Genomic DNA, 25,269 nt, shown 5'->3' with positions numbered 1-25,269 from the left:
TCATCGTAGGAGGACTGGTCTAGCCTGCCCCAGAAGTCTTTGAATCTCCCAAAGATGGGAATGTCTGGTCCAGACGAGGAGAAGAAGTGGTCAAACACCGCTGACATTACCAACTCTGCCATGTGATGACGGCATGCCAGGAAGAGGAGTCGGGATCCAAGAGCTCGCTCCACTACAGCACAAGCGCCACCGTGAACGCCTGTGTTGGCAGCTGTCGTATCGAAGCAGAGTCCCGCCAGCCAAGGTTTGACTTGAGGCCATTCTTCCAAAACCTTCAGGATTGCTCCTCCCATGGCCACGCCAGTCCCTGCCGGGATGGAGGGGACGGACAAAATCTTCTCCAGACCCATTCCTGTCACCACAATCGCCAAGCGATCGCTTCGCCCACCCTCAGGATACGGGATGTGGTGAGGCACGGGATAGGGATGTCGCGGGAGAAATTGCAAACTGCGGTGCAATACTCTCGGGTAGTAGAGCTGAATCAAAACTCAGCACAACTAATATCACAAACTTTTATTTTTCTGAACACCCTAGGGGTCAGGCAAAATGATGTGACACATTTGGCGATTAAATAAAACGCAAAGAAACCAAAAAGTGTTTTTATTTACATATAAATAAAAAAATAATTAAAAATGAAATCAGTTCTGGCAGTACGAGGTCGGCCACTCCACTTTGGTTCCAATGCGGATCCAGTAGCTGTGAAGTTGGTAACCCTAACAAGATGGCGTTTGGAGCTGCTACGGGATCATGGCTACCAAGATTCCTTTGTTTTGGTAAACGTTTCCACAATAAAAGCGCCATGCTCACCAGTCCAATTCATGGCAGCGACTGAAAAAGAAACTAAAAACAATGGCCTTATAAAGAAACTAAGCAAAATGGCATTATATGGACTTTTCCAAAATATTTTTTAAAAAATTATTTTATTTTACTTTATTTGTCTTTTATTCAACCTGCAAATGTGTCAGATCATTTAGGTTTATGTGTGTTCCAATACGTGCGTTGACCGCCTACCTCTTTTTTTATCTGTTTGTATATCTTTAGAATGCGCAGAAAAAAGAAAGATGGGTCTCTCGTCAGGATTAGTGCACCCCGAATTTAAATCCTGACTCCCTTGTCATATACTAGTACATAAAACACCCTTGTCCGATGCCCCCCCCCCCCCCCCCCCCCCCCCCACGCCTCAGTGGAACCAAAGTGAGCACTCAGCTACCGGGGTCACCCAAGGACACGGGCATGGAAGGGTTTTTGGGTGAGGCCGGGTACCGGATCAAGAACAACACCCCCACACACGCTGTTGAGTATTCCTGGTGTACGCTCACAACATGGGGGCTTTTCCAAAGCTTTGATTTCCGTCCGTGGAGCTTTTCCTAGGAATCGTGTGGTTCCGACTGACACGGACGCTCCTACACGCTGGTCGCTGTGAGAAATGTAAATGTGAGATTTTATTGTTTTAATCCCAGTTTGGAATATGACTGTTGGAGATGGCACCTACCCGCCGGCTCGGGAATGTCAGTTGTTGCTTCCAGTAACAACAAGCGTGGAGTTCGAGTTGGAGTTCGAGAGCGAAAGAATGAGACGGTCAAGAGTTTTATTTCAAAGTAAACAGCCGGACGTGTGAAGTTAAAGCGCCAAAACAGAAAAAAAAAAAAAGATCCCGTCACATTAAAGATGCGAATCACCGATTGACCTTTTTCCTCACCGCGCCGCCGTTGATGATGATGATGATCCCGCTCCAATTGGAATTTGGATCCTTGGATGCCCTTGATGCAAGTCATCCAAATGTCATTAGAGCTAAATCGGCCGTGTGGTTTTGGCTCCCAATGTGAAGAACGCATGATGGTCCTCCACGCTCGGGCCTCCAGAGGACACCACTTTCTCACGAGGCTGATGAAACTCGACATACGTCGATATTTGGGGGGAGAAAGTAGCCACATGCTAATACTTGAAATCACTGAGAAAATCACGATACTTTTATTTTGATAACTCCTTGGGACGAGTGGTCTCCAAAAGTTTCCATTTATACCAGAAGAATACGCTAAATTCGCCGCTAGTCGCTTTATTTTTTTTGGGGGGGGGGGGGTCTGAATCTCGAGGGCTACATCATCCAACATTATAGTCCCTTAGATACCAGACTGCATCGAGTCCTCCATGGCATATCCGACATGACAAAGTGGAAAAAAAAGTTCTCCTCCCATTCTGTGTGGAAGTGGTACATTTTTATTTTATTATATGCCTTTCTTTCCCATTCCTTTTGCAAAACTTTCTTAAGTTCAGAAGAAATAAATTGGAGGTTAACTGTTTAGCTCGATAGCTTGCTATATGCTATGAGTATTTATATGCTACGATCCAGGAGCTTGCGTATTAGTGTTGCACAATGTAGTGCAAACAAAGAATAATACGAGTGTAAAGGTGACGATGGGATGTTGTTTTAAAAAATCATATTTAGAAGTTCATGTACAGTACAGCGAAACTTCGGTTAGCATAAACCGATACAACTCTTCCCAAAGACACAATGTGGCAACGAGATCATCACCGACACCGTCTTTGTGTATTGTCACGGGTTATTTCTTAAATTTAGTCGTGTTTCTCGCCTTCTTTATCATCTTATCGAGGGGACAAAACAACCGAATTGAAGAAATAACTCACGGCAAAACAGGAAGGAGTTGTCACATCTTCAATGAAGGTAAACTACCTTAAATGGTCATTTAGCTTTTCCATTTGTCTAAGCATCGCACGGCGATCAAGTGGTTGGCACGCACGCCTCACAGCCAGGACACCTGAGTTCAATTCCACTCCGGGGATTCCAAAAACATGCTAGGTTAATTAGCGACTCCAAATTGTCTATAGGTATGAATGTGAGTGTGAATGGTTGTTTGTCTATATGTGCCCTGGGATTGGCTGGCCACCAGTCCAGAGTGGACCCCGCCTCTCGCCTGAAGCTGGGATCAGCTGGGATAGACTCCAGCACCCCCGTGACCCTTGAAAAAATAAAGAGAATTTTGTGTAAGCATCATCGGTATTCGCCAGGAAGGGCATCCGGAATATAAAAAGGGCCAAATCACGATGCAGATAAAAAAAAAAATCGGCGGTGGCGACTCCGTAATCAGGAAAAAACTGAAAGAAACCAACAAATTTTATATGCATTTAGAATTTTTTATGATAGTAAAACAAAAACAAATGCTACAAAAATGGATTTTCTGGAAGGGATTGTTTGGTTTTACGTTATGTCCTATGGGAATAAAATGTCCGGTTTGAGCTGGACCTTCTGGAACGGATTAATGACCGGAGTTCCAATGTGATTTGCCCAACTCTGGTCAGTATGGTCTCAGTGATAAAAATGCTGATCCCTAATAAAGAGCGTTCAGAGACAGACCGGCTTGACTTTTTCCAGGCATTCGTTCTCTTAATGGAAACGTTCCATTAGATGATAATAATAATAACATGGGAATGAAATAATGTTGACTTTTTTCTCAGCATGTCGCTCTTTTTATTCCCTTCCCTCCCGACTCGCTCATTGTTCTGCTGCCCTCCCTTCTTATTTACTGGGAAAAGGAAAAGGCTGTGTGTGTGTTAGGAAGCGTTCTCCTTGGAAAATAATGGCTACCAAAAGGCATTTCCAGCTAACAAACACTTCCTTCATGTTTTCCCGGTGCCCTAAATATATACCACATACACAAACGCACACACAACAACACACCGCAGTTTACTCACTTTTTTTTTTACACTCCAGTCATGTGGTTTCCATAATGGCCCTGATTACATTATCCGTGCTGGAGGGTTCAGGGGGGAACTTTTCCGAGGTGTTCCCAGTCTCCACAGTTTTAGCTCCAAACATATGCATGGAATAAAGTGTATTATTAATAAGCACTTGTAAGGTGTCATACAATTGTGCTAAACGTGTGCTAAGTATGCGTGAAAAGAACCACGCTGACATTTCTCGGTAAAAGTGCCACATAGAGAGAGAGAGAAAAAAGTTACAAAAATAAAAGAATCAAAAAGTGTCCTGCGGAGAGGTCTCATTGGTTTTCTCTCACAGTCGGAGGAGAGTAAATAAGGGCTCGAAAGAATAACTACATACTTGAGGATCTGTCTGTTTTTACAGTGACCTCATGTAACACGAAGCGTGTGACTTTTATTTTGATAGGACTTAACAATGAGCGGTCTAATGATCTTATGTCAAAGTTTCAGTATTCAGCAAAGTGGGACTCGTTTTTCAGTCCTTTGTATTGAGCTACACAAGATAACCAGCACAGGGAGCTTTCTAGTTCTTCCAGAATCTGCACCTATTCAGCTGCATTTGTTTGGATTCCGTGCTTCCCGGGAAAACCGTCTGTTTTAATGTATTCCGCCCACTTTGCTGTGCTTAAAGGACTTCCCGGTTTGTGCCGCTAGCTGCGAACCAAACTTTATGGGGTTAATAAATGATATAGCAGTTGATAATAAACGATGATTTTTTTTAAATGTCCGCTTTTATCATACAGCCATATGTGTTGGATCCCGAATCTAATCCGGAAGAAGAGACTGGACAGACCGAAGTTTCTCAAGAAAAGAGGTTACCTCAAGATGTCTCTCAATGGTAAGTAGCTTAGCATGTTAGCATTAGGTTTTCGACAGCATCCGTGACGTCTAATGTGTTTTGCGGGACTACCAGTGTTTAGAAAACTCTGGTAGCGTCTCTAATGTTGATGGAAAAACAACTATTAGCAACCCCGCTACCTGTATGCACACTCGATAATGCCACACAGTTAGCATACTGATAAATTGTTATTTACTGCTTGCTCTTCTGACTCTTCCACACAACCAAGTAACGTTGGAAAGGCGTTCACAAAACAGTCCAGTATGAAATGCCGTTGACGGATTAAAATGCATTTCTTTTGCTGGAAGACAATCAGGGCCTTGCTTGCAGCCATGCCCGTATAAGGAAAGTTCGTCCCTCTGTGACATCACAAAGGAACAGTTTTACCACACCTACTGAAACCGAGCGTTTTGAGTCATCCCAAACTTCTTCATTTGACAGAGGAATACAACATTCTAAGTACATTTATAAGTCATAAAAGCGGTAAACACATAATAGGTTCCCTTTAAGGTTCTTGCTTTGAGGTAGAAAAAGTCACAAATGAGATGTGTTTATTCGAAAGGATCGCAGTTTGAAGTACTCTTCAAAAAACAACAGCTTTGGTGACTATGAAAATCCTTAGGTGACGCTATGCTATGCTATGCTATGCTATGCTATGCTATGCTATTTTACTATTCTTGCTTGGTCGTATGATTAGAATATAAATGTTCCACAGCCCCACAATAACAAATGAGTATGTCTTTTCTGTTCTTCGGTTTCAGCCAAAATGAAAGTACTTGGCAGGTAAAGCAGGAAACCCCCAAATGGCAATGATGCCGTTCAAGATTCACATCAAGTGTAAAAAAGAAAAGTTACGGTTCTAATCTCTGTTGATTTTGGTTTGTTTGTTAGCAAAATTGTCCTGTTTTTTTATTTCGGCAGCGCCCACTCACATCAGAAATTTTTCTTGAACTGTTAATCCCTCATGGAAGTACTTAGTATATACCAGGGGTCGGCAGCCCGAGGCTACAGAGACACTTTGTTGTGGTTCTTCTAGCAACGCTCAACCATTATGTTTTATTATTATGCACATTTTTGAAGCATTAAAAATATCCCAATTTCTGGAAGACGATGAATGCATCCTGGTTGATTGGATGAGCCTGAGAAAGGGAGGGCGTGTGTGTGTGTGCGTGAGTATAAAAGTATAAAAGCCTTGTATGAGTAATATGTGCTCTTTGGGTGTACAGTAAGTCTGTGGTTTCCTGCATGATTGACATCTCCAGATCAGACACCTGCACGGCCTTTTGTCGTAACGCGAGCATCGTGACAAATTAGCAGGATGGCAAACAAATCAAAGCGCAGGTTTGACATTTTTGACTCGTGTTGTTTTATTCCACCGTGGGTGACACGAAGCACGCCGTGTTGGGCAAACATGTCACGTTTGTGGGTGGGTGGGTGGATGTGTGTTGTGGTATCCACTCCCAGGCTGTGTAACGCATCCACTGTCTGGCACATCGTGCTTAGTGTGGGTGTGTGCCAAGTGTTACCTCTGTTCAGGTGCTTGTGTGTCGGTGTGAAAACCTTGCAGCGGTGGAGACACCTGTCGACCTCTTTGTGGTCCAACTCGTGACCTAGATGCAGCAGAGACAGGGAGCAGATAAGAAACAAAATGCGACAATTTGGCATAAGGCAAATACTTCTATAAATACTATTCAGGAATATAATTACAGTGTATTATTTTCTTATATACAGTGAAGAAAATAAGTATTTGAACACCCTGCTATTTTGCTATTTCTCCCACTTAGAAATCATGGAGGGGTCTGAAATTTTCATCGTAGGTGCATGTCCACTGTGAGAGAGATAAACTAAAAAGAAAAATCCAGAAATCACAATGCATGATTTTTTAACAATTTATTTGTGTGATACAGCTGCAAATAAGTATTTGAACACCTGTGTATCATCTAGAATTCTGACCCTGAAAGACCTGTTAGTCTGCCCATTAGAAGTCCACCTGCACTCCATGTATCATCCTGAATCAGATGCACCTGTTTGAGGTCGTTAGCTGCATAAAGACACCTGTCCACCCCATACAATCAGTAAGACTTTAACTTGTAACATGGCGAAGACCAAAGAGCTGTCCAAAGACACCAGAGACAAAATTGTACACCTCCACAAGGCTGGAAAGGGCTACGGAGCAATTACCAAGCAGCTTGGTGAAAAAAGGTCCACTGTTGGAGCTATCATTAGAAAATGGAAGAAGCTAAACATGACGGTCAATCTCAATCGGAGTGGAGCCCCATGCAAGATATCACCTCGTGGGGTCTCAATGATTCTAAGAAAGGTGAGGAATCAGCCCAGAACTACACGACAGGACTTGGTCAATGACCTGAAAAGAGCTGGGACCACCGTTTCCAAGGTTACTGTAGGTAATACACTAAGACGTCATGATGTGAAATCATGCATGGCACGAAAGGTTCCCCTGCTTAAACCAGCACATGTCAAGGCCCGTCTTAAGTTTGCATATGACCATTTGGATGATACAGAGGAGTCATGGGAGAAAGTTTTATGGTCAGATGAGACCAAAATAGAACTTTTTGGTCATAATTCCAATAAGCGTGTTTGGAGGAAGAAGAATGAAGAGTACAATCCGAAGAACACCATCCCTACTGTGAAGCATGGGGGTGGTAGCATCATGCTTTGGGGGTGTTTTTCTGCACATGGGACAGGACGAGTGCACTGCATTAAAGAGAGGATGACTGGGGCCGTGTATTGTGAGATTTTGGGGAACAACCTCCTTCCCTCTGTCAGAGCATTGAAGATGGGTCGTGGCTGGGTCTTCCAACACGACAACGACCCGAAGCACACAGCCAGGAAAACCAAGGAGTGGCTCCGTAAGAAGCATATCAAGGTTCTAGCATGGCCCAGCCAGTCTCCAGACCTGAACCCAATCGAAAATCTTTGGAGGGAGCTCAAACTCCGTGTTTCTCAGCGACAGCCCAGAAACCTGACTGATCTAGAGAAGATCTGTGTGGAGGAGTGGGCCAAGATCCCTCCTGCAGTGTGTGCAAACCTGGTGAAAAACTACAGGAAACGTTTGACCTCTGTAATAGCAAACAAAGGCTACTGTACCAAATATTAACATTCATTTTCTCAGGTGTTCAAATACTTATTTGCAGCTGTATCACACAAATAAATTGTTAAAAAATCATGCATTGTGATTTCTGGATTTTTCTTTTTAGTTTATCTCTCTCACAGTGGACATGCACCTACGATGAAAATTTCAGACCCCTCCATGATTTCTAAGTGGGAGAAATAGCAAAATAGCAGGGTGTTCAAATACTTATTTTCTTCACTGTATATCAAATCATACTTAATCATAGTTTTCATACTATGAGTTTTCGTCATACAACCTGAAGTAATACAATTTGAAATATTCCGGAAAAATGTATGCAATAAGAACTCATTAAATCTTGCAAGACTTCTGTCATGTCATTGAAATATGTTTTTTTTTTTTTTGTGGTTTAGGTTCATTATGTAGTGGTTACCGTGACAATAAATTGTCTTAATTACCATTTTAGTTAGAGGATGGTCCTTTCTGTGTGTAACAGCAGATAACTGTCTCTGACATGCTAAACTAAAATGCAAAGTTAAAAACCAAAACAAAACAGCAAGCAGGCAGCGGTGTGGCGTGTGCAAGAACATGCTCTGAATATTATTATGGTTACAGGAAAAGACAGCACAGGTGGGAAAGGTGGTCTCACAAACATTGGTACACGTCAAATGCTGTCCAACCACAGAGTGTGGTTTTTCAGCTGCAAGAAGGAGGGGGCTTTACAAGAAGTGGGCCTCCGTGGTCTTCATGTTAGAATGCCAAGAGCAACACATGCAGTCAATTCAAACAAAGAAAACAATTTAAAAAACTGACAAAAGTCAGATGACGTCCATCATATTGCAGCATTAATATTACCGTAGCATCTTAAGCCATAATACTATAGACTATAAACGTACAGTATGCAGTGTTCAGCTTGAAAAACAGTATATTCCCTTAAAATAACTAATAAATACAGTATATAAATACAGTATAAGTATACAGTATAAGTGTTTAGCCCCTTCCTGATTTCTTATTTTCTCAAGAAAAGAGGTTACCTCAAGATGTCTCTCAATGGTAAGTAGCTTAGCATGTTAGCATTAGGTTTTCGACAGCATCCGTGACGTCTAATGTGTTTTGCGGGACTACCAGTGTTTAGAAAACTCTGGTAGCGTCTCTAATGGTGGTGGAAAAACAACTATTAGCAACCCCGCTACCTGTATGCAACACTCGATAATGCCACAGTTAGCATACTGATAAATTGTTATTTACTGCTTGCTCTTCTGACTCTTCCACACAACCAAGTAACGTTGGAAAGGCGTTCACAAAACAGTCCAGTATGAAATGCCGTTGATGAATTAAAATGCATTTTTTTTGCTGGAAGACAATCAGGGCCTTGCTTGCAGCCATGCCCGTATAAGGAAAGTCTGTCCCTCTGTGACATCACAAAGGAATAGTTTTACCACACCTACCGAAACCAAGCGTTTTGAGTCATCCCAAACTTCTTTCAGGGTTCACTTCCAAATGCACAAACCTCATTTGACAGAAGAATACAACATTCTAAGTACATTTATAAGTCATAAAAGCGGTAAACGCATAATAGGTTCCCTTTAAGGTTCTTGCTTTGAGGTAGAAAAAGTCACAAATGAGATCTGTTTATTCGAAAGGATCGCAGTTAGAAGTACTTCAAAAAACAACAGCTTTGGTGACTATGAAAATCCTTAGGTGACGCTATGCTATGCTATGCTATGCTATTTTACGATACGATACGATTTTTTGCATGTGTGTCACTAAAATGTTTAAATCAAAACTTAAAAAATTTAAATATTAGTCAATGACAACACATCGGAACACAAAAGTGTTTTTAAAATGAACTTTTTATTATTAAGGGAGAAAAAATTCCAAACCTACATGACCCTTTGTGAAAAAGCAAAACCTCATAACTGGTTGGGCCACCCTTAGCAGCAACAATCAGTCGTTTAACTAACGATCAGGCGAAAACTAGCAATGAGTCTCTTACATCTTTGCAGAATTGTTGTCACTCAGACACATTGGAGGCTTTTCCAGCGTGAAACCTTTTTCCTTTTTAAGGTCATAGGTCAATAGGATTCAGGTCAGGACTTTGACTAAGCCACTCCAAGGTCTTCATTTAGTTTTTCTGGGACTAGGCTGGTGTGTTTTGGATCATTGTCCTGCTGCAGAACCCAAGTTGGTTTCAGCTTGAGGTCACAAACCGATGGTTGGATATTCTGCATCAGGATTCATGGTTCCATTTATCACAGCAAGCGGCAAAACAGACCCAGACCATCGCACTACCGCCACCATATTTTACTGTTGGTATGGTGTGCTTTTTTTCTGAAATGCAACATTACCGTATTTTCCGTATTATAAGGCACACCGGAAGCAAAACAGTATGTTTATTAAACTATTTGGCAATAAATTCACTGTTTTTCATTCATCTTCTTCCAAAAATTCATTAAAATCCTCATCTGCTGAATCTGATCCGGGTTTCCTCTCATCATTGTCGGAGTCAGTCTCGCAGTCAGGTGATTTTTGAGAAAATTAGAAGCTTTTAAGCTTGCCTTATAGTGCGCAAAATACAGTACTTTTATGCCAGATGAAATGGGACACACACCTCCCACTGTCTCGTTAGACCACAGAGTATTTTGCCAAAGGTCTTGGGGATCATCAAGATGTTTTCTAGCTAAATCTAGATGAGCCATAATGTTTTCATCTTGGAACTCTGCCACGCAGACCGTTTTTATGATGGAGTCATGAACACTGAACTTAACTGAGGCAAGTGAAGCCTCCAGCTCTTAATTTGTTGTCGCGGGGTCTTTTGTGACCTCTTGGATGAGTCGTTGCTGCACTCTTGGGGTCATTTTAGTTGTCCGGCCACTCCTGGGAAGGTTCATTACCGTTCCATGTTTTCCCCATTAGTGGATAATGGCTCTCACTGTGGTTTGCTGGAGTCCCAAGGCTTTAGAAACGGCTTTGTGACATTTCCCAGACTGATGGATTTCAAAGCAGGGCCATGTAGGTTTGGTTGTTTACATTTTTAGCACAATTGGCTGATTGTGCGAGAAGACTCACATGTTCTCCTGCCTTAAAGTGAGGTTTATGTTTCAGTTGCCAAACACGGTTCAGTGACCTCAAATGTCCTACACAGCTCGTTGGAGGCTTAAGAGGCAAAACATGCGGCAAATAAAAATTCACGTTTTAGAGGCGCAAGAATGACCTCATCCTATTTCAATCGTGATCCTTGTCCTCTCTTGGTTTAAGCCCCTCTCATCTGTCCAAGTTCCCAAGGTTGTATCGGCCACAGAGAGCCTCCTTAATAAGAGACACAGCTCGCCACAAGCGGATCGGTTCTGCAACAGCTGAGTCAAACATCTGTTGGGCCGTCACAGTCCCAGCCAAAAGGGTCTGGACTTGATTTAATAAATTGAGTACATTTGTTGATTCCACTTCCAGAACGGTTCTCTGAACGTGTTTTCCCTCCAATCTCCTCAGCTGCACCTCATCTTTGAATGGACTAACCTCTGCCCCGCCTCCAGCTGTTCTGCTCTACAGCTGTTCTCTTGCCTCACGTTGCACATTCTTTGCTTCTTCAGGGTTGTCAGGGGCCCACGACTCTCCTTCCTGCTCCGTGTTGAAGTGCGAGAGCGAAAGACAGAAAGAATGATCCCATGTAATAACGTAAGATGGAGCCACGGCCTGAAGGACAGAGTACAGCTGCATGGCAGGCCGCCATCTCCCAAAAAAACCCTCTCTCCCCAGCTGTTTGTCTCTCGCCAATTACCCTTGTTCGTCCAGGTCCCCCCTCCCCCACTTCCCATCACCACCTTCCTACTTTGGCTATTTTTAGCCTGAGAGAGGAAAAGGAGAGACGGAGGCCTTCATATTTTCTCCCTTCCTCCCTCTGTGTCCCGCTCCTCGGACTTCCCTCCACTATCCTCCCCAGCGTTTGGGCCACTGGTGCAGGTAATATACTTGGGAATGCTAAACAAAGGAAAAGTGCAACACAAAAACAGGCACGGTCCGACAAACAACAAAGCAATTAGGCAGTGTTTGGTCTGGCTGGAACAAGCATGACCTTTCAGGAAACACCCCCTTCCTGCAGAGTTGGGTCGGCTCGCCATTGGGCCTGATTGGAGGCTCGCATTCTTGGAAGTGGATGACTGCATCTCTTCAAGAGGTCGCCGAGGTCTGCGTGCAAAAAGGCTGTCTTTTGTGTTAACAACAATGTGTTTGAAAAGGAACACGCTGCTGGATGCCCTTGAGGGTGCGTTTGTCACCTTCACCTTGACACGGAGGTGCGTACCTACGCTGCATTATGCAATCATGGGTGAAAAGATCAAACTTAAATTCATAAAAAATATATAATTAGGTAGTTCATTGGAAGTTGCATGTTAGGCCAATTGGAGACTCTAAATCAGGGGTCTCAAACACGCGGCCCGCGGGCCAAATGTGGCCCGCAGGACACTAGTTTGAGGCCCCCCGCCTTGATATGAAAGTATAATGTTCGTGCGACTCGCGCAAGTTTGATATGGATGCTGTATGGTATCATGTACCCAGAAAAAATGATTACGTTTGATTCATGTTCATGTTAAAGGTTAAATAACTGTTAATAGTTATCCTCCCTATCCGTGTGGAAGTGGTAAGTTTTTGGCTATTTAAGTTTAAAGGAAATAACTTGAAGGCTACCGTTTAGGTCGCTAGCTCTCTAGTTTGTGAGTTAGCATGTGTCTCAAGACCCTGCAGTTGCGCAATATGTTGTAAATAAAAACGTGACTATATAAATGTGACTATAGTCATGTTTTGTCATGTCTACAGGGCTCTAATAATGCTTTGTTCATTTTAATCTTTTAATAAAAAAAACATTTGTCTACGCACCAACTATATGTGCTTTCTTAAGTTATCATTATTATTATATATTATATATTATATTATTATTATTATTATATATTATATATATTATATATTATATATATTGTTTATTTTTTCATCTTATTTTGTGCAGACAAATATAAAATACATAAAGAAGAAGAAGAAATAAAAGATATTTGAGATATTTGAGAATGTTTTATCAGAGCTTTTCTTGTAGAAAATCGAAACCAAAGCAAAGTTTATTCATTTTTCTGTTTTTAATAAATGCGTTTTTTTTTTTTTTGGAAAACCTGATGCGGCCCAGTCTCGCCCAGACCCTAGCACCAGTGGCTCCCAAGTAAATTGAGTTTGAGACCCCTGCTCTAAATTGTCCAGAGATGTGAATGTGAGTGTGAATGGTTGTTTGTCTTTAAGTAGAAGAACAGATGGATGGAGTGGGAGTGGACGGTGCATGGTTTTGCATTTTTGTAATTTATCCAATTATTATTGGGTATTGAATGGACATTGAATTGAAGAAAATATGTAGCTGTGACAGACTGTTAGGGAAGACAAGGCCAGATCTTTGTTCGAATGAAGCCCAGAGAACATTAGTAGGCGTTAGCATACTAATGCATATGAACAAACATTCGAGAAGCCATGTTGTTTGGTCTAGAGACGATGCCACTGAGGAAAAGACAGGAAACAGAACTGGAGGGAGCAGAGATGAGGATGCTGAGGTTCTCGTTGGGAGTGACCAGGATGGATAGGATCAGGAACGAGTACATTACATGTTAGAGGCCTTGGAGATGAAGTCCTTTAGGCCAGACTGAGATGGTTGGGACATGTCCAGAGGAGAGATAGTGAATATATTGGTAGAAGGATGCTGCCAGGTAGGATGTGTAGTTGGTGTGAGAGAGACGGATGCAAAAGACAGGGTTGGATGCAGGGAATTGATTTGCTGGCGACCCCTGAAGGGAGAAGCCGAAAGAGAAAGAAGAAAATTCCAGAAGTTTGGGGTCAGTACCTTGGAAGTTGACATCTCTCCAGGAGCCAAACCAATTTCCATACTTGGGCTCAGGTACCCTTGGCTCCCGACCGAACCACGTCTCTGTAGATAAGATTACAACAACACATCATGAGTAGGGTAAAACTAACCTGTCTCAAGACATTCTAGACCTTTAAGAGACACTTTGTGCCACTTTCGATGTCCATTACCAAAAAGGAAAACAACTTAGCAAGTCATTTGCAGTCTGGTATCTGGTCCTTTGAAGCCATATCCCATATAACAACCTTTCTTTGATCTCCTCTTGAACTAGCGCTGGTCTTGCGGCAGCCCTGCGTTTCCATGTTGCACATTTTCAAATGATCAAGCGTCTCCTTATCAGCATTTTTGTCTTCTTTTCCTGTGAGCATTCCAAATGATACTTCTTTGTGTCAAAGCAAGACTCCTTCAGATTTGGACAAACTGAATTGTTTCTTTTATGGACGCACAAGCTCTCATTGTGGCTAGCCGGGATATTCTGAGAAATCCCTTTAAAGTCCCAAAATAAATGTCACAATGTTACAGTCCATTCATCCTCTAAAAATACCAGATATGCACACGACTGATCCTGCTTGCGAAAGCGACTTTGAAAAGAAATCGAGACCCAGAAAATCCCTCTCGCTCTTCACGAATACAAAGTGTCACGACCCCCAAAAACGTGAGTACTCTTTGGTCACTGTGTTTTCCCAAAGGATGAAGTTACATTTGAAGCGCAAGTCTGATCCCTGGCAGCTAACGTAGCGGCAGACCACACAGCAGTTGAGGTCAGGGGGGGTTGCTGACCTTCTCAGCCACATTTCTCCTCCGCAGACAGGAGACGCACACACGCCCTTAAAAAAGATCAACACAGGTTAATTGAACTAACATGGCTGATGTGTGTTGTCTGCCGCTGACTGGCGTGTCTGGAGTATCGCCATGTCTGCTGAAAATCTTGTGCTGGGTCACACGGGAGCTGAGTGCTTCACGGACCGAGTGATTCAAACATCACGAGAAAGGAGATTTTAATCGATTTGATTTCCATGCAGAACCATTTAAAGGTCAAACTAAATGAACTGTTTTTGCTAACATCGGATCAGGAGATCCCTGCCTTGTAGGTTTGCAGGCACGAGAATGCAATTGATTCAGTTTTAATAATAATAAAAAGCTAGGCAAGCTTCTTTCTAAATCCATAGCATCTACTTTCTGTTTTTCGGCTGAAATGCAATTGCCGGGAAGAAATAAGTGACCTTGTGGAAGTAATCACACTGAATGCTTGGTAAAGTCCAAGTAATGAAGTTTGTCTTGTGAGGTCTCGACTCGATAAACGTATGACAAATACCCTGAGTCATTCATAGAATTAAGAATAAATGCTAGTGATAAAAGAATAATTATCACTAACACCAATTCTATAGGTGGACATTAACTTAAATGACATATATTCTTAAAGAGATATACCGCTGTATACGCTCTTAACTCTGACTGCGGATTTCAGAAAATAACAGATGAAATCTCTACACTCTACAACAGGGGTCGGCAACCTTTACTATGAAAAGAGCCATTTCACCCACTTGCCCACTAAAGAAAAATAGCCTGGAGCCGCAAAACGTTGTATGTTTAAAACAACATTGGAGGGAAAAAAAAAGACGAGTTGGAGTACTCTTGCTAGTACTGGAGATAAACTTTTGTTTTTAAATGAGCTCTAATTTATTTATTAGAATTGTCAAATAACTCATTAATAATAATTAATAACTCAAATAACTCAAAGTATTACTCATTTCCCTTCATGTTAACCTGTCAGAGAGAACTGGATAGCATCCTGTCTGCTCATTCAGTCACCAGTCAGAACTCAGTCAGGATGCATTCATGGTCTCACACAAAGTTGGATTTTTGTAAACTCATAACAAAGACGTGCATTTTCACCACACGGGTGCTAAAAAATATTCAAGCATTGCAAAGGGAGCCGCAACAAAGAGGCTGGAGAGCCACATGCGGCTCTGGAGCCGCGGGTTGCTGACCCCTGCTCTACAAGAAGCAATGAAGTCTGTAAAATTAAATAATTAAAAATAAAAAATCACAAAATTTTTAACTATAATGATGAAAATGGTAATATTAATGATGATTATAATGATGGTAATAATGATAAAGATTATAACAATAATGATAATAATGATAATAATAAAAAGCGGTAGAAAATGAATGAATGAATGAATAATAATAATATTACAATGAAAATAATAACAGGGGAAACAGTGGCATGAACATGATTATATCCTGCAAAAAGGGGTAGGAATTTATAAGCTTTTGCTTCAGCCTACTCCTTTTGGGCTTGGGATCAGATAGTTGAATACAAATGTAAATAATGGAAAGTTATATTTTGATTGATGTAAGAAATGCACTGTAATGATTCACATATTTGCCCAAATAAAGGGAAAAAAAAAACAAACAAAAAAAACTCAGGTACTGCTTAGTTCCATCCTATGTGCTTTGCGAGTACTAAATAAACACTTCCTGCTATTGTCCCACAGACACAAGCACAATCTGTTACTCTCTGCGACATATACTCACTCACTCACACGCTAACACAAACACACAACCTCTGTGTGGCTTCTGGTGCAGGGGCGGCACTGACAACTTACGGGAGGTTGATACGTCAGAGCAACTGTGTCGTCTGCGAAAGCCCGAGAGCTGAAGGGAGTGATTAGGCGAGAGGGGGGGAAAGAGCGAAGAGAGAGAAGGGCGAGTGGGGCTCACATGAAGGGAAGGGCGAGACATCAACATTTCAGAGCCAGTTGTGTCAAGCGGTTGAGTCAGTGCGCTTCAGCACCACCACTCCCCTGTCAAAGCGGGATCTGTCTTCTCGTACAACTACTCTCAGACTGCTGACACTGATTGACCGGACTGCCGGGCGGAAGCTCAAATCTGGTAGGAAATATTCTATTGCGACATTTCTCTGCAAACAAATATACGTATTAGTATACTATATGTATTGCCTGTGTCAATGGTTTATGCAGCGTATGCCAGTATGTTGTGGTTCCTGTGGTGTGAGAAACTTTGTGCAGTTGTGCAGTTCTGAGTTTTCATCAGGGCAAACTGCTAGAAGGCATGTTGATCCGTCTTAAAAGTCGGACTCATCAGAGCAACATTGCGGTTTGAAAAGAAAATAATGCCTCATTGTTATTTGGTTCTATTTGTTTGCTTTTGGAAGTGTTGTCCCTCAGGACGGGGAAGGGGAGAAAATTGGAAACAGACCCACCTACCCCGGAGACTGTCCAGTCACACAACTTTTGCTAAAAATGAGAAACAGATCATTAATGTAATGCAGTACTGCACGAGACCAATATACACAGATCATACCTAGAGGCTGTATAGTTAACGGCCGGAAGAAAGAGGTTGTCTCTGTTTTTCAAGTATTAAAAACAGGATTGAGTTATCCTGCATATTGTTTTTCCAGATGAATATATCATTTACGGAAGTCCTCCCCGGACAGCCATCCGTCCATCCATCCTTTTAAATAACAATCCCCCACATAACACACTTTGAATAACGGACAACATTGGTCTGTCTTCATTACCAAAATGTTCTGATCTCCTGTTTCCAAAATATTCAGATCAAAATAAGCAAATTGGTCTTCATAAAAGTTTTGAGGAAGCAGTTTTGACCTAGATTCCGTTTTGCAGTGTCGCTCATGTCATACTGTATGTCTGACATAATTTCATGTACGGTACTGGTTTGTGTAGTACTGTATGTCTTCCAGGTTTGTCTAATTGCAAAGGGCATCAGGTTAAGAGGCCACAGTCAGTTGGAAGTGCCCCTCGGGGACATGACTCTCCCTCGGACACATACTAGTACGGTAGTTTATGTAAAAGATGTGTGACTGGAACCAGGTAAATTACGTCACCGGAGAGTACAAAGGGACAAAGAAGTGGGTTTCAGTTTTTAAAGTTATTTTTAAGCGGTGATAGAGCTTTAGTATTCTTTGTTTTTGTGACTCAGTATGACACCTGATTACGTTGCTTCAATGACATCATCCAACACTTGCTGGCAGTTTGACTATTCTTGCATCTTTGTTACATGCTTTGCATTGGCGCTAGCAGTTAGCTACAGTTATCCGTTTCTGGTCTTCGGACTCCAAATGTGACTTTTTACCACAGTGAAATGTAGTTTTTAAAGCAATGCAGATTAATTAGGAGCTTGTTTTTGTCCCATGTGTTTTTGTCTCACATTCATGGGGTACAAAGTAACTTTTTTTAAGTGTCACTGCGTCAACAACTTTATTCTTTTGTTGTCATTATACTAATTATGTCATGTCCTCCCGACACAATTTGTGTGTGGCTGTTTAGTGAACATAAACACATAGTGCATGCAGCGTTATGATGGTGATACCGTGACAAATGAGTAATGACAAGACCACAAAAATAACACAAAGACCACACTCTGTCTGAGTGGAGATCTGCTTGGTAAATAAAAACTAGCCCTACAATCTAGACACTGAATTTATTCTGATAATTTGATTATCTTGAGCTAAAATCTGATTATTGAAATGTTTCAAAACATCAAAATTAGGTATCTCATGGATGATGGGTATGGGCAGCATAAAACCCTGATCAGTGCATCCCTACCTGTAAGTCTATATTGATGTAGAGAGGATACCTCATAAAGAACAAGAAGGGACTAAGAGAATGAGGCATCAGAGTTAGATGCAGGTTTATGTCTACATACTGTAAATTGTAGTTGTAAATTGTACTCATATAAGATGCTGTTACTTATTAGAGTACCACCCCCTGGTGGAAAAATGATTTATCTGCAGGAATCTGATCTCCCTGCCAAGGGTTTTCTAATTGCATAGGGAAAGACTGTCAGAGGATTTTTGTCATGGTGGAAGCCGTTTAACAAAATATTTGTGGATTTTTTTTCAGTCTAGAGAAGGAAACTTGGACATATCATAAATGTCAAAGATGTAATTGTACCTTTTCCACGCTCATCTCTGTTTACATAATCATCCGAGCCTGTATGTGGATAATAAGACGGTGTATTCCCTGAAATATACTGTATATGATTTTCCTCATTATATTTGGCTTGTGGATCTTCGACTACACTTCTCAGTTTTTCGGTATTTTGAGGATGTTCACAAGTCGTTTGAATTTGAACGCATTGTGGGACACACTTTCCATCGTCACAGTCAGTTTCCAGAAAAAGTGACAGGCTGCAGATGCTATCTACCCCCTCTGTGGCTTAACTTTGTTTTGCCGTTGGGAGTGGAAAGGCTTTTGAGGCTACCCACCACTGTGAGCAGCCTTCGGGACCTTCTTGGTTCAAAGTCACCACACTACTGCTCACTCAGCTGCACATTTGATGAATAAGTCAAATGAATGTAGTATAACATTTGCATGCGTGACGCCTGACACCGCACGCATTACCGAAACGCAAACATGTCACAATTACAAGTTGCTCTGCAGGCAACTAGAAAAGCATCCGCTGACTGTTTGTTTATCCAAGTGTGACCATGAATTTCAGGAGGCATACTTAATTGTTCACTGACATGCGTTAGTGTTCTTCACCACTCTTCTTCTATTATGCTTTCTTGGCAATGTGCCCTTCAAGTGCTGCTCCCTCCATCACCGTATTGCCTGACTGCATTCCTCCCATTCCTGCTGGCTTCCTGTGACTGGAAGAAGAGTAAGGCCTACTGGCCGCAAAACTCCACCTTGGAGTCATACGCATGTATACCATATGTCTATTTTCTCTTTTAAACTCATCTTGGAGCCCCACTGCTGAATCGGAACATCTTCAAATAATAAAATGTAACACATGTTGGAAAAAAACACCACTTAATAAATTAATGCTTTATGCTTCCTTTTCTCCACAGGAACTGCTAACGGTGTTGTTTCCGTCAATTAGTTTTCAAAAAAGAAAGTTCAAGATTTCACTGTAAGTCTTCACATAGCCTGCCATGAAATTGAATTTACTTGAACGCGATTATTCCATCCGAGGTTGAACTCATGACTCGAAGTTATGAGCTGTTGAGCCACAACATAGCGTTGCTTATCATGTTTTCGAACTCCGGTCGTAATTTTCCCCTTAAACAATTGAAGTGCACAATGGCCAACCTTATGATCCGTAGGGTCAGTCTGGGTCAAAGGAAACAAAACACTGGCTCACTTCACTGTCCTCAGCTGTCTGTTCATTACACTGACGTGAACACGGGTTCTGGTAAAAGGTGGATTTGGACACTTGGGAAAACAGGAGAGAGGTGGGGAGTGAAAAGCGCTCCATGGTGTACTCCCTGGGTCGGTCGGCAGTCAATCACAGGGCGCATATACACAAATAACCACTCACACTCACTCCAGCCTCCAATTAACCTCAGATGCTTGTGAGAGGGAGCCTGAGTACCTTGGGAAAACACATGCAAATACAGGAGAGAACATGCAACATTTATGGTGGTATGAAAAAGTTTGGGCACCCCTGATCATTTTCAAGATTTTCAGTTAAAAATATCATATAACAGATGAACACGGTGATATTTGAGAAGTGAAATTTGCATGTTCTGTCTGTGCGTGCAGGAGTTTTCTCCAGGTACTCCGGTTTCCTTCCACATTCCAAAAGCATGTTCGGTTAATTGCCGACGCCGAATTGTGCATAGATGTAAATGTGAGCTTGGATAGGCTCCAGCATACCCGTGACTCGGATGGATGGATGTTATGTTGACATAGCACCTATTCATATTATGTTATTTAAGCTGTTGTTCTCCATTTTATTGTTATTACTATAACTGGCGGCTGTTCTTGGTCTTTGATTTCAGAAAATAAATATCAACCCCAAAAAATGTGACCTATAGTTTGTTTATTTTGCATTTTTGACCAAGAGGGTACATGCAATTATGCAAGCCCCCCCCTAACCCAGTGTCACAGATAGATTGCAGACCTGAGTGAAACTGCATTGAAGAACACAAAGCCAAACAACAACACCACTGAACTTCCTGTGGACTATAACACGCCCACTAGCAGCACAATTAAAGGTGATCCTGCTGCAAGTGTTCAGCTCACTTTCAGCAGGACTGCCGTGGGCTGAGGACATGTTTTTGCTAATTCACCTACAGTACTATTGCGTCCATGTTAGCTTAGTGCAACCATGAAAATGAAGAAGATGTATTCAACAACGACCAGCTTAGAACTCGTAAAGGATGAGGAACAATGTAAAAAAATATGTTTCTTTTGTGTGACTTAAACGTGACAGTTTAAGTGCCAAAAGAAAATGACAAAACTCCATCTGAGCTTCACGTCTGTAAGGTAGGCGACGTTTGTTTGCTAACAGAGCTTGTTGAATGTTTAGCAAGTGGAAAGCAATATTTGAAACTATTTACCTTTTTGTTGGGCATAATTGGTATATTGACATGAGATGTAATGTTGTCAGATGAGAAATAAAAAAATCAAATGTCTTTCATCGTAAATAAAATGATCGTGCCTACATAATCAATGTAGCTTTTCTCCGGATCATCTACTACAGTAACACATTAGCACAGACCCACTGTTGCTAGCTTTTCAGTAAGAAATGTAGCTATTGGCTGTCGTAGAAATCACGAGATGACGTCATCTCATTTGCATTTAATTTACATAGGAGGTTGTAAAATGATATCGGAAACAACCTTAACTTCATAGGAGAGACCAATAAGTGACTATATGCTTTTTCACAGAAATTTGCCGATATTGATTGGTGGCCAAATAATCAGAGGATTCCTACTTATAAGTTATAAGTTGCAGTTGTACCTTTTAAATAAGGTAAACAACGATGTTGCCAAAAAGCTGCCAATGGCAGAACAGCGCCCCCATTTGGCTGTGGACGCGTGAGGCAATGCAAAACATCTGAGGGTACAAGGGTGTATTCTGTTTGTGCTTGTTAATTGCAATTTATTTAAGCGGTCAAATGATCTTATATTGTGTGATTTTTGGAAATATTAAGTTATCATACACATCTGGCAATGCTGGGTATCCGACAAGTGCAGCAACTTGCAGCAACATTCAAAGCTGTATTGGACAACTATTGGATGTGTTTATATTGTTACACACATTTACAGTACTTTTACAAACAAACATCCATGACAGTCTGCAGTTCATGGTCTTTGTATACATGTGGTTATAGCTCGGGTGCTATTATAGGGATTCAAGTTACATGTGTAGTGTATTTCAGCGGGATTTGACACCAGTCTACTTTCTGTTGCCTCTCAAATAGCTCAGATCACATTTTCCTCTGTTTATCGCTCATTAATAGAAGATTTCATCAGTTCTTTGAATGCCTGTGATACAGTATCTGTGTGTGTGAATAGCCGCCTTGAATAATGAATAGTAGCAGGCCTTGTAAGTCGAGGTGAACAGTGTCTCCTTACACAGACCAAGTCTATTTTACACTGGAAGTGGTGATTGTCTTAAGGGTTGCTGCTTTGTTACAGCGTTTAACATTCAACAAGTAAGTCCCAACAAGCGATATGATTGAATGCTCTTTTTGTAATAATAATCAGAAAATCCCAAACTAATGATGGATGTCATCCATTTTTAAGTAAGAGCAGTATTGAATTGGAAAGACTGTTAAGACATATTTTTGGTCACTGCTCTACTTGTGAGCCTTTCATTGTCCAAAATATTTTCATGCACCGATTTGGAGAAGACTTGATGGTAAAGTTAAACCACCTGCCACTGACCTCCGCGAGCGCAGAGTCAATTTGGACCGGGCATTTTATGACAACATATTCCCAGGAAAGAACCTTTACAAGTCTCCGGTTGTTTGCCCGTGTAATCCGCAGCAGCGTGCTGACAATGAGCGCAGTGTTTTGGACCGGCCACAGCCCTAGATCACATTTCCTGTTCCTGATTTAAGATCAACTCATATGACTGGTGATACACTCCTCAAAACACAGAAATAGGACCACTGGTGGATTGTCTGCAGGAAAGAAAAGGGAGAGAATAAGCATTAGCAACAAGGTGCAGCAGCAGGAAACGTTTGCAGATACCAGAAGAGAATTCAGACATTGAACGTGGCACAGCACCATGACAAAATAAAAGCCCGCACATCTTAAAAACTATTCAAACAAAATGTTTCACTGCGCTTTATTTTGCTAAACATACACCAAATTGTCTTCACAGAAAGTTTTTGCAAAAGAAATGCTGCTCTTCAATACAGTTGAAAAGCCAGCATTTCAAGAAATGCTGCAAATGTTCAAAAAGTACGAATTGCCTGTGCCTGTCCAGTCATATGTTAAAATCTCATCTTGTGGACCCAATCTTGTGGATCGTCTCATCTTGCGAGTTGGGTGTCGCACGATACCCCCCACTGCCCCCAATAATTACATAATAATAATAATAATAATCAGAAAAATACTCATAACACTGGCTACCAAAATGCATACAAATACATCGGCCACTAAGTGTCTGTACTTGTGCAGGGAGGCCACCACGGAAGCACCAGACTTGAACAACCGGCTTTTATTGTAGCTTTAAATAACAGACACAGTAATTATGACGTAATCATAAGAATAACAATCATAATAATAACACATGTTACTGTTCCACAACAAGCTAAAACTCAACTCTGAATCCCCGACGTCACTTCCTGCCTTAAATGGATCATTTTCTCTGGCTATATTTACTATATTTGGTAATACGAGTGTAAAGGTGACTATATGGGTGTTATTTCATGTTTAGAAGGCTCTAATAATGTTAAAAAAAACATATTTAGAATATTGCAAACAGGTTTTCTATGCCATAACTATGAAAATATTCCATTCATAAATCACAAAATTCACTTAGTGTCGGCTGTATTTCTGTCTTGTAAAGCAAAGTGTGTACAGAAGCTGTAAAGGTAAAAAAAAACACTTCCCAAAATACAACCACATTTCAGCATCAGAGCCGAAGTTATGACAACCCAAATTGCACAACAATAATCTATTCAAAACAAACGCATAAGCACCAGCTGAACCTGTCTTTTCAATGCCCTCAGTCCGTCTACTTGATTTGTTTATTTTGCTTGAAGTTCCTTTAAGGATGACTCACAGGAGAACTGTCACATTGTCTGAGGGCATTGTCTGTGTGCCGTTGTTTGATTCCCCAACATTATTCCATCGTGATCTGGAGGAACTTACCTTGCTTCTTCTGCAGACTCATGTTAGTTAGTAATATTGTCACTAGCTTTATATTGGCTTTACGTCTGATTTGCCGATATAGTGCAGCGTTTGCAGGCCACACAGGTAGGGGACCAGGGTTCGATTCCGTGTGTGCATGGGTTTCCTCCCACATTCCAAAAACATGCTAGGCGAATTATTCATTCATTCATTCATTTTCTACCGCTTTTCCTCACGAGGGTCGCGGGGGTGCTGGAGCCTATCCCAGCTGTCTTCGGGCGTAAGGCGGGGTACACCCTAGACTGGTCGCCAGCCAATCACAGGGCACATATAGACAAACAACCATTCACACTCACATTCATACCTATGGACAATTTGGAGTCGCTAATTAACCTAGCATGTTTTTGGAACGTGGGAGGCAACCGGAGTACCCGGAGAAAACCCACGCATGCACGGGGAGAACATGCAAACTCCACACAGAGATGCCCGAGGGTGGGATTGAACCCTGGTCTCCTAGCTGTGCGGTCTGTGCGCTAACCCCTAGACCACCGTGCCGCCGCTAGGCGAATTAGTGACTCCAAATTGTCCATAGGTATGAATGTGAGTGTGAATGGTTGTTTGTTTATTTGTGCCCTGTGATTGGCTGGCCACCAGTCAAAAGAGCTGGGATAGGCTCCAGCACCCCTGTGACCCCTGTGAGGATAAGCGGCCCAGAAATTGTATGGATGGACGTAAAAACCAATCAGTATTCGAGTAGAAAACAATATAAGACGAAGAGTACCACATGACTCGGAGCCAGAGAATATGTAAAGTGGATCGTAAGGTGAGACTTAAAGTATTCAACTGTCTGCTATTGTGTACTTTGTGTAATTCTTACAGCCCCCATTCACATCAATACAAACACTTGTAAGGGCAGTTGCAGTTACTCCTAATACACATAATCGTAAGAGTCTACTCATAACAAAAAGACCTCTGTGTGCTGCTATTAATAAGACAGCAATCAGCACTGCACACGTTTGCCCCGTTGCCGTCTGGAACAGGTGACGCTAAAAATAAAGTACTGAACTACGCGCCTCGAGGTACAGGGAAACAAAGAGCCACTATCGGGGCCGATATTAATACAGCGATGCGTCGGTACAGTACTTGCTCCCTCAACTGTTGCACACTCAGATCCCGCGTCAAACGCAAAACACAAAGACCTGCTGTGTACACTGAAAAGAAGCAACTGCAAGTTATTAATATCTTGGCAGGCGTAGGGTCGACGCACACGTATGGATGCACGCATTAGGAGAGTGATACTCCAGCTGCTCGGAAGCAGAGGGACAGAATGTCCCAACAGCTGTGCATTCCTCTTAACGTAAGAATAGTGGGGAGCGATGGGGAGCGGGGATAGGTGGCAAGTAGGGGAGGGGCTAAAAGTGGGCAACATATTGACATAAGCCGTGTCGGAGAGGTATCCAGTCATACTGCATACTCGCTTTGACTGAGTTTTACTAACATCAGTAGCGGCCATAGCTGCTCTACAGGAAGTCCTACAGGTCCTAGATCTCACCGTGCAAATGAAGTGGATGTACAGTAAACCTCGGATATATCGGATTCAATTGTTCCCACTGGTTTTGTCCGATATA

General features: G+C 41.9%; 2 protein-coding genes across 7 annotated transcripts in view; one reads left to right on the top strand and one right to left on the bottom strand.

Moving 5' to 3' along the window:
- Window positions 1-15,204: 15,204 nt before the first annotated feature.
- The window catches only part of LOC131105915 (dnaJ homolog subfamily C member 11), a 166,876-nt gene continuing 156,811 nt past the window's right edge, over window positions 15,205-25,269 (bottom strand). For 3 of the 4 annotated variants that reach the window (XM_058054422.1, XM_058054423.1, XM_058054424.1), the window contains one exon: window positions 15,205-15,553. The gene's annotated coding sequence lies outside the window, so the exon portion shown is untranslated. The remainder of the gene's footprint in view (window positions 15,554-25,269) is intronic. The other variant, XM_058054420.1, reaches the window with a different exon arrangement.
- LOC131105914 (histone deacetylase 7-like) overlaps window positions 16,094-25,269 on the top strand; it is a 40,142-nt gene continuing 30,966 nt past the window's right edge. Inside the window, exon 1 of one of the 3 annotated variants that reach the window (XM_058054419.1) lies at window positions 16,094-16,455. The gene's annotated coding sequence lies outside the window, so the exon portion shown is untranslated. Of the gene's footprint in view, window positions 16,456-18,327; window positions 20,820-25,269 lie in introns of those variants that run through there. The other 2 variants (XM_058054417.1, XM_058054418.1) reach the window with 2 other exon arrangements.

This window comes from Doryrhamphus excisus, chromosome 18 (assembly GCF_030265055.1).
Source record: "Doryrhamphus excisus isolate RoL2022-K1 chromosome 18, RoL_Dexc_1.0, whole genome shotgun sequence".
In the NCBI taxonomy this organism is placed as follows: domain Eukaryota; kingdom Metazoa; phylum Chordata; class Actinopteri; order Syngnathiformes; family Syngnathidae; genus Doryrhamphus; species Doryrhamphus excisus.
Note: the sequence above shows the minus strand (reverse complement) of the source record. Positions and strands in the feature narration are given on the sequence as shown.